This window comes from Fukomys damarensis, unplaced genomic scaffold (genome assembly GCF_012274545.1).
Source record: "Fukomys damarensis isolate Sample0158 unplaced genomic scaffold, DMR_v1.0_HiC HiC_scaffold_13, whole genome shotgun sequence".
Classification (NCBI taxonomy): domain Eukaryota; kingdom Metazoa; phylum Chordata; class Mammalia; order Rodentia; family Bathyergidae; genus Fukomys; species Fukomys damarensis.
Window position 1 is genome coordinate 2,343,781 of NW_022900925.1, and position 7,837 is coordinate 2,351,617.

Below are 7,837 nucleotides of genomic sequence, written 5' to 3' on the forward strand. Positions count from 1 at the left end.
CCCAGCCAGTACAGCCTTGAGGCTGAAGAGGAGATGGGACAAAGGACAAGCAGATTTCTAACAAGTGAGGCAGGCAGCTGCGGTGCTTCTGTGGGAGGCAGAAGCAGCTACCACCGTGGGGTCAACCTGTGCTCATCTGTCTGACTGGGGATCTTTTTCATAAATGTGCAGGGATAGGAGAAACAGGACAGTCTCAACCCCTTTCAGCCTGGGTGAGTGGAGTGGTCAGGGCTGAGGGTCAAGACTCAGATGTGTGAGACTACCAGTGAAAGGCTGTGGTGTTTCTGCGTGAGTCCTGTGTTTGCCTGCATCTTAAGTCCTTTGTTTCTACACTGACTTCTAGTTATCCTCAAAAAAGGAGCTAATGGTGTGGTACAGTTCAGTAGAACAATAGAGCACTAGGCGGCCTGCAGGAACGGCTTAAGCTTCGTGAGCTAGTTGGCACCACTGGGAAGTGGGGATTCGGAAGTCTCTCTTCTGGGCATCTGGTGATAGGTGGCTGCAGCTGATGCCTGCTACTCTCTTGGTCAGGATTCACCCTGCTCCTGCCACTCCCCACTGTCCAGGCCATGCTGCTGACTCATTCTCCCAGTGATATTTACTGAGCACTTACTAGGTGCTAGGTGCTTGTTCTGGGAGGAAAGCTGGACTACAGCCTTGAACAGAGGTCCTTGGTCTTGTATTCAACAGAGTGAGGAGGAAAGTGAAATATGTTTTACCTATGTTTCTCTCAAAATGAGAAAATAAAAGAATGAGAGACCCAAATCTTTCCCAGCTCACTTCATTAGTCTACATTACCTGTTTGGCCCATCAGCATTTGAGTTGGAGAGCCTCATATTATGTGCTGAACTATAGCCTGTGAGAAAAAAAAAAAGGCTTTTTGTGTGTGTTTGTGGAGACTGAACCTAGGACCTTGTGCATGACATACAAATGGTCTACCACTGACCTCAGCTCTCAGCGCACTCCAAAATTTATATATTTGTTTTTTGAGACAGAGTCTAGTGCTGCAATTAAGGCTGGACTTGAACTCATGTCGCCTGGGCTGGCCTCAAAGTCACAGCGACCCTCCTTCCTGAATGTCTTGAGTGCCATGATTACATGCATGTACCACCGTGCCTGGCTCTACATTAACTCCTCCCCCCCCCCCCCCCCCCAGGATTTCGGTGCTTGTGCCTGTAAGGCAGGCAGCGGCACCACTGAGCTAAATCCCAGACCCTATACATTGACTTCTTTTTTCTTTTTTAGGTAATGGGGATTGAACTTGGGTCCTCACTCTTGCAAGGCAGGTGGTGGAACCCCTGAGATAAATCCCCAGTCCTACATTGACTTCTTAAGTCCCAATATGTCAGAATTCCTTTGGAATTCCAATTCCATGATTGATTGCATTTGGTCATAGGTTCTTTAAAGAGGTCAAAAGAGTAGGACATAAAACATACCAAGGAAAGACTACGTGAGGACACAGGGAGAAGGAGGTTCTCTACAGAGGCCTCAGAAGAACACAATCCTGCCAAGCTTATACTTGTGGCCTCTGGAAGAGTGAGACAAACTTTTGCTGTTTAAGCCATGATCTGTGGTATTTTGTTACAGCGGTTGAGCGGATTCATCCTTGTATTAGTTAAGTAATCTAGAGACGGTTTACAGTATCTGGGAGGATGTGCTTGGTTAGATGCAAATGCTATGCCACTTTACATAAAGGACTCGGACATCTCTGGACTTCGGTATGTATGGGGGTCCTGCAACCAAGCTCCCTTGGATCCTGGGGATGAGTGTGTTGTGCCATCCTGGGTTTACAGGTCTGGACACATCCTCAGCACCCAGCTGAACCCCTGGCCAGGGAATGAGCTGAGGGGTGCATGGGAGATGAAGGCACTGTCAGAAAAGCAGGGGTCTAGGCACAGGGAGGAGGGTGGCCAGTCAAGATACCCACAGAGGCTCTGGATCTCCAGGGAAAGGCCCTGGTCAGTCCTGGGTTTGGGATGAAGTTGTTTTCTGGGCCAGGGCTGACTTTGGAACAAAAAAGGAATTTGAAAATGGGATGTGGCAATAGAGATGGGACATCTAGAACCACAGTTCTCTCCTTTGGAATCCTAGGGGAGTTTTATTATCACTTTATTTATTTATTTATTTATTGGTACTGGGGATTGAACTTGGGTCCTTGCTCTTGCAAGGCAGGCCACCGAACCGCTGAGCTAAATCCCCAGCCCATCACTTTATTTTTATTGATTTAATTTATTTGAGACAGAGTGGCCTTAAACTCACTGTAAACCCCAGTCTGACCTTGAATTTGTGGCAATCCTCCTGCCTCATCCTCCTGAATTCTGGGGTGCACCACCATGCCTAGCTTTGTCAGGGAGCTTTACAACACACAGATGCCCAAGCTATCTCAGTGATGGGTGGGACACTTTGCCCCAGGGTTTTTAACTGCTCTCCATGTGATTCTCTTGTGCATCCAAAGTGGAGCTAAGATGCTTTAAAGACAATCAGGACCAGTAGTGCTTGCAGTAAGTGGGATCACTCCAAGGTCGCCCCAAGATGGAATGTTGCAGGTCATCCAAAGCTGAGAACTGAACTCCCAAGGTCTGGTACCTCATCCAGCTACTACCTTGGGTTTTCAAAATCTGGAGGACTTTCCCTCCAACCTCCAGGAGGGGCAGTTGTGCCTGAAAGGAAGAGAACAAAGGAGGAAAAAAGGGCTTCACTACACCACTTGTGGCACAAGGTGGCAGCTGTGAGCGAGGCAAGGATTGATGGGCTCTGTTGCTACCATGGAGTTGCAGGGAACCTCAGCCTTCTCACTGGATAAACATGGACATACAGTAAAGAGTAGAGTTGAGACGAAATGTGACTTAGTGATTTCACAGAAGTGAGTTCCGTTCTACTGGTCTGAACTAAATTAAACCAAAGGTTTGCTTTTTTTTCTTTCAATGCTGTGGCTCGAACCCAGGGTTTCACACATGCTAGACAAGCAAGCTTTATACCACTGAGCTACATGCCCAGCCCTATAGCTTACATTCCTTTGAGCATCTGTGACACACTGGGCGTTTCCTCTCTGCACTGCATGCATAAACTCTACAGTCCTAGACCTCACAACAATCCTCACATCCCCACTTTGCAAATGAGGGAACTGAGCAAGACATGACTTGAAAGATGGAATCAGTACCCACACATCATCAACTGGCTTAGAGCTGCCACTCCTAAGCACTACTCCATTCAGCTCTGCTCTGCCCTCCTTGTGAGAGTCCTGTCTTATGTAGAGGCTCATTCAAGGTGTTTCTATCATTTTCAGGCAGAAAATTTTCCAGCAAAAGCATTCAATTTTTTCAACGTCTGCTCTTTTAGACTCCCTTCTGCCTCCTTATCCTGACAGGACAAATTATCTTCCTCACAGCTGGGCGTGGTGGTGCATGCCTGTAATCCCAGCACTTGGTAGGCTGAGGCAGGAGGATTGCTGAGAGTTCGAGACCAGCCTGGGCTACATAGTGAGTTCCAGGTCAGTCTCAACTACATAGTGAGACCCTGTCTCAAAAAACAACAAAAAAAGAAAAGTTTCTCACTTAAGCTGCCCAAGTGGGCTTCTGTGAATTGCAGCGGGGCCCTAACCCATGCAAGTAGCATAATGAAGGTTTAAAGAATCACCTCTACAGCTTTTTCCACCCAAAGGGAGAGGTGAGGAAGGAGGTGGATACAGGGCAACTGGGGTGACTCTGAGCACCACAGCCTCCCCAGACACGCCTAGTGCCACTGCTGGGAGGCCCAGGGAAGGATCTGTTTGAGGGACTTCTCAGTGACCTGTTGGAAAGGTGCTCCAGGCAGATCTGTAGGCCCATCCAGGACCATCCCCATGATACCGCTGCATCTCAGCTGTCAGACAGTGACACCATCTCCTACTGTCACCTCCCTAGCTACCTTTGTAATGACACCCAGGACCCAAGGGTCCAGCCCTTTATTGCCCTGCACTCACAGGCTTCCATTCTTCATAAATTCATTCAGTCACCTACCAGAAACTGACTGCCTTGCCGACTACACGCTGGGTACCATCCGGGTACAGAGACTGCTGGGCTCATCAGAATCAGCAGGATGGCAGCAGTGACGGACATGACTGCTGAGCCTGGCTCATCAAAGGTTTCCTGGCTGTTGCCTCCTTCTTTGGCCTGAGCTGGCTAGTATGATGTGAAGACACACAGGCTGTCCTGTGAAGAGGCCCATGAGGCAAGGAATGGAGGACTCTTGCCAACCCCTTAACATGCCATCTTGAAAGTGGACCTGCCAACTTCCGATCTTGGCAGCCCTGATCAATTTTTTCTTTTAACCTCAGTACAGTGATGGAACCCAGGGCTTCAAGTGTGGTAGGCAAACACTACCCCTGAGCTACATCCTCGGCCCCTGACCAATGTTTTGAGAGACCCTAAGCTAGAACCAGCTAGCTAAATTGTCCCCGAAGTAACTCCTCACCTATGGAGACTCTACAATAATAAATGCCTGGGGTTTTTTTTTTTTTGAGAGACAGAGAAAAGTGTAGGAAGGGAATGAGAGAGAGAGAGGTTGCTGTTCCTCAGCTGGCCTCCAAAGCCTGGCTACTGTGGTCCTGCGTCAGCCTCCTGAGTAGTTGGGACCACGGGTGCAGGTCACTGTGCCATTTTAATACCTGCTGTTTTGAGACACCAAGCTTCAGGTAATTTGTTGCATAGCAGCAGGTGAGGGGGCATGGTGTGGAAGCAGCAATCTCATCCTGGCTCCAGCAATGCAATTTCCTGCTACTGACCCTCAGTGCTACCAATTTCCTGCTGCTGTGGTCTCTGGGAGTCTCAGTGTCCACTGCTGATTTCCTTTGTCTTGTCTACAGCCCTTTATTATTCTCTTAAAAATTCACAGTTGAGTCTGGTGGAGGTTTGTTCTTCATAATAACAAGGCATTCAAAGTGCAACCAATTAAAAATATACAAAATTTGCAAAATTTTTTTTAAAGGGAAGAAAGTATATCTTATATGCCTAACATAATCAGCCTTCTAGGGATAAATTGTCAAGCTGAAGTTTCAGTTAAGTCTGCTTTTAAAAGTTTTTTCTGGGAGAGTGCATTTGTTTCTAGTAGGCAGTGTAACAGAACCTTAACACTGTCCCTTCTGTGTGTGTTTGACCCCTGAGCCAAGAAGCAAGTGGGGCACTAATCAGTAGTTTTGAAAGAAGGCTGGCTGAGGAGATTGCTTGGGAACCACACAAGTTAAAAGTTTATAGTATTCTGATCTAAGGCAACTTGATGTGGGTTTTCTTGTTTTGTGTGTGTGTTCTACAAGTGCTGTGCCATAGTTATCCCCCCAGTCCACATTCGGTTCTCAATGACCAAGAGCTATATTGTAAAGATGAGATTGCATTACTAATGAAAGTTTGAGGGAATTGAGTGCGTGTTTGGACATGTGCCCATTGGTTTTTTTTGAGGTATTTGTTTTGTTTTTGAGACAGGGTCTCAGGCTGGCCTCAAAGGCAGTATGGAGCACAGGCTAGCCTCCAACTCATGGAAATCTGAGAGCTAGCTGGGATTAAAGGCATGTGCCACCACGCATGGCATGTGCCTATTCTTAGGATGTGTGCAGAAAGTATGGAAGGGAGAGAAATTGGGGGACGCACTCCTGGTTTTCTCAAGGTGATAGTGGAGATGAAATTCGTGTCATAACAAGTACAGTTATGATGCCGATTGTTTTGTTGGTGCTACAATGCCGTGGATTGAACCCAAGAGTCTTCTCACTAAGCTACGTTGCCAGCCTTGCCTCCTCCCCTTAATTTTGCTGGGTTTGTATTTGGAATCCTTTTGCTTCAGGCTCCCGGAGTGCTGGGATGCTAGATGCACCCCATTCTTTTTGAACCACTGCACAGTCTCCTTCACAGAATGGATAAACCATCTGTTATCCATCTCCTTGTCGACAGATACATAGAATGTTTCTCATTTTTTATGATTAAAGCAATACTGCAATAGATGCCCTGGGAAGTGTCTTGACAAGCAGCAATATGCAAGTATTTTTTTCAGGATGTACAATTGAAATCACTCTCAAAGAATGTAACATTTAAAGTTTTATGGTTGTGACAAAATTATCCTTCACAAAGATGGTAACAGTGAAATACTCAGCTTTTAAAGGGACAGAAGTTCTGAACATTACAACATGGACACACCATGGGGCTTTAAATGCAGCTTGCGGTGACCCTTAGCACACAATCTCAGTTTTCACCCCGTGTCCTATCCATATCAGTATACATATTTGCGGTTTGGTGACTTGTCACCTTTGTGAGTCATCCTGGAGTGTACCAAGATTTCATGCTCTTAAACTTGAATAAGGGTCTAAGCCTCAGGTAAATAGCTTGGGCATCAAGACAATCGATGAATGCCTCTAATCCCAGCACTTGGAAGCTAAGGCAGGAGGACCTCAAGTCTGAGGCCAGCTTGGTCTAATTAGTGGGACCCTGTCTGAAAAAACAAAAACAAAAACATCAAAAAGGTACCTCACTGTGGCACACCCCCTTGGACCCCTTCAATATGCAGCTAAGACCTCTCAAAACCCCATCTTTGAGGAACGGTGGTAAATTCTTCCAACTTCAGAACTGCTGTGGAAAATGCTGAGGGTCGCATCCAACAAAGAGGATGCTTCAGTGCCTTTGGGACAGAAAAGGGCCTTTAGGGCTTATCTGAAGGCTTTACTGGTATCCCTCCAGCATGCCAAGCACCCTTGCAACAGACCCAGGGCTTCCTCCTCCCACTTGCAGCTGAGCTGCCAGCCTCCAACACCTGTTCCTTCTCCTGGTCTTCCTGAGAAGGAGCATTCTTGAAAGCTGTTTTTCTGAGCATCAGGCCTGAGTGTAATCTTTAGAGATTAAAGAGTAGTGTGGGGCCCAGGATTTAGCTCAGTGGCACTATGCCTGACTTGCAAGAGCAAGGACCTGAGTTCAGACTCCTGTACCAAGAAAAAAAAAAAAAAAAAAAAAAAAAAAAAAAAGAGCAATGGACCAGCTCTTCTTTTACTGCCAACACTTTCATGCAGAACTTCTGATAGTCCTTTAGATCACTCTGTTCTGCTCCCTCCCCTCATGGCACTTTTCCTGGAAGCAGTTGGCAAGGTTTACTGGAATAATAGGACTCCTACCCCCACACCAGCCAAGACCTTGGGAAGGGAGAAGGTATGGAAAGAACCACTCAATGATGTGGCCAAGGCAGCCTAGAAAAACAAGGGTTTCCAATGGAATGAGGGTAGTTTAAGGTCATGGGGCACAGTGGGACTTGAATAATAATTTTTTACATTCTGTAGCACAGCTGGGTAACTATAACTGACAGCATCTAATGGAATATTTCAAGGTAGCTAATAGGATAATAAATGTTTCCAAAGACACGATAAATGTCAGAGGTGATGAATGCACCAGTTACCCTGATCTGATCGCAAGAGTTGCATACACTTATTAAGATGTCACACTTTGCCCCATAAATATGTATAATCATCTTGTCAATTTCAAAAAGAAAGAAGCCTGGCAGGGTGGTGCACACTTGTCAGAACTCAGGAGGCTAAGGCTAGAGGATCACCTTGAGTTTGAGGCCAGCCTAGGCTAAAATAGTGAGTTCAAGGCCACTGGTGCCACTGCCTGCCTCTGAGCTAAGTATTCAAGGTAATTTTGTTTGTTTGTTTTTTGGTACCAAGGATCGAACTCAGGACCTTGCACTTGCAGAACTTGGGACCTGGTGCTTGCGAGGCAGGCAGTGGAACCGCTGAGCTAAATCCCAGGCCTAACCACTTCCTGCTTTGCAAATGCAAAGTCCCAAGTTCCATTCCCGGTGTCATTAAAAAAAAAAAAAAAAAAAAAAA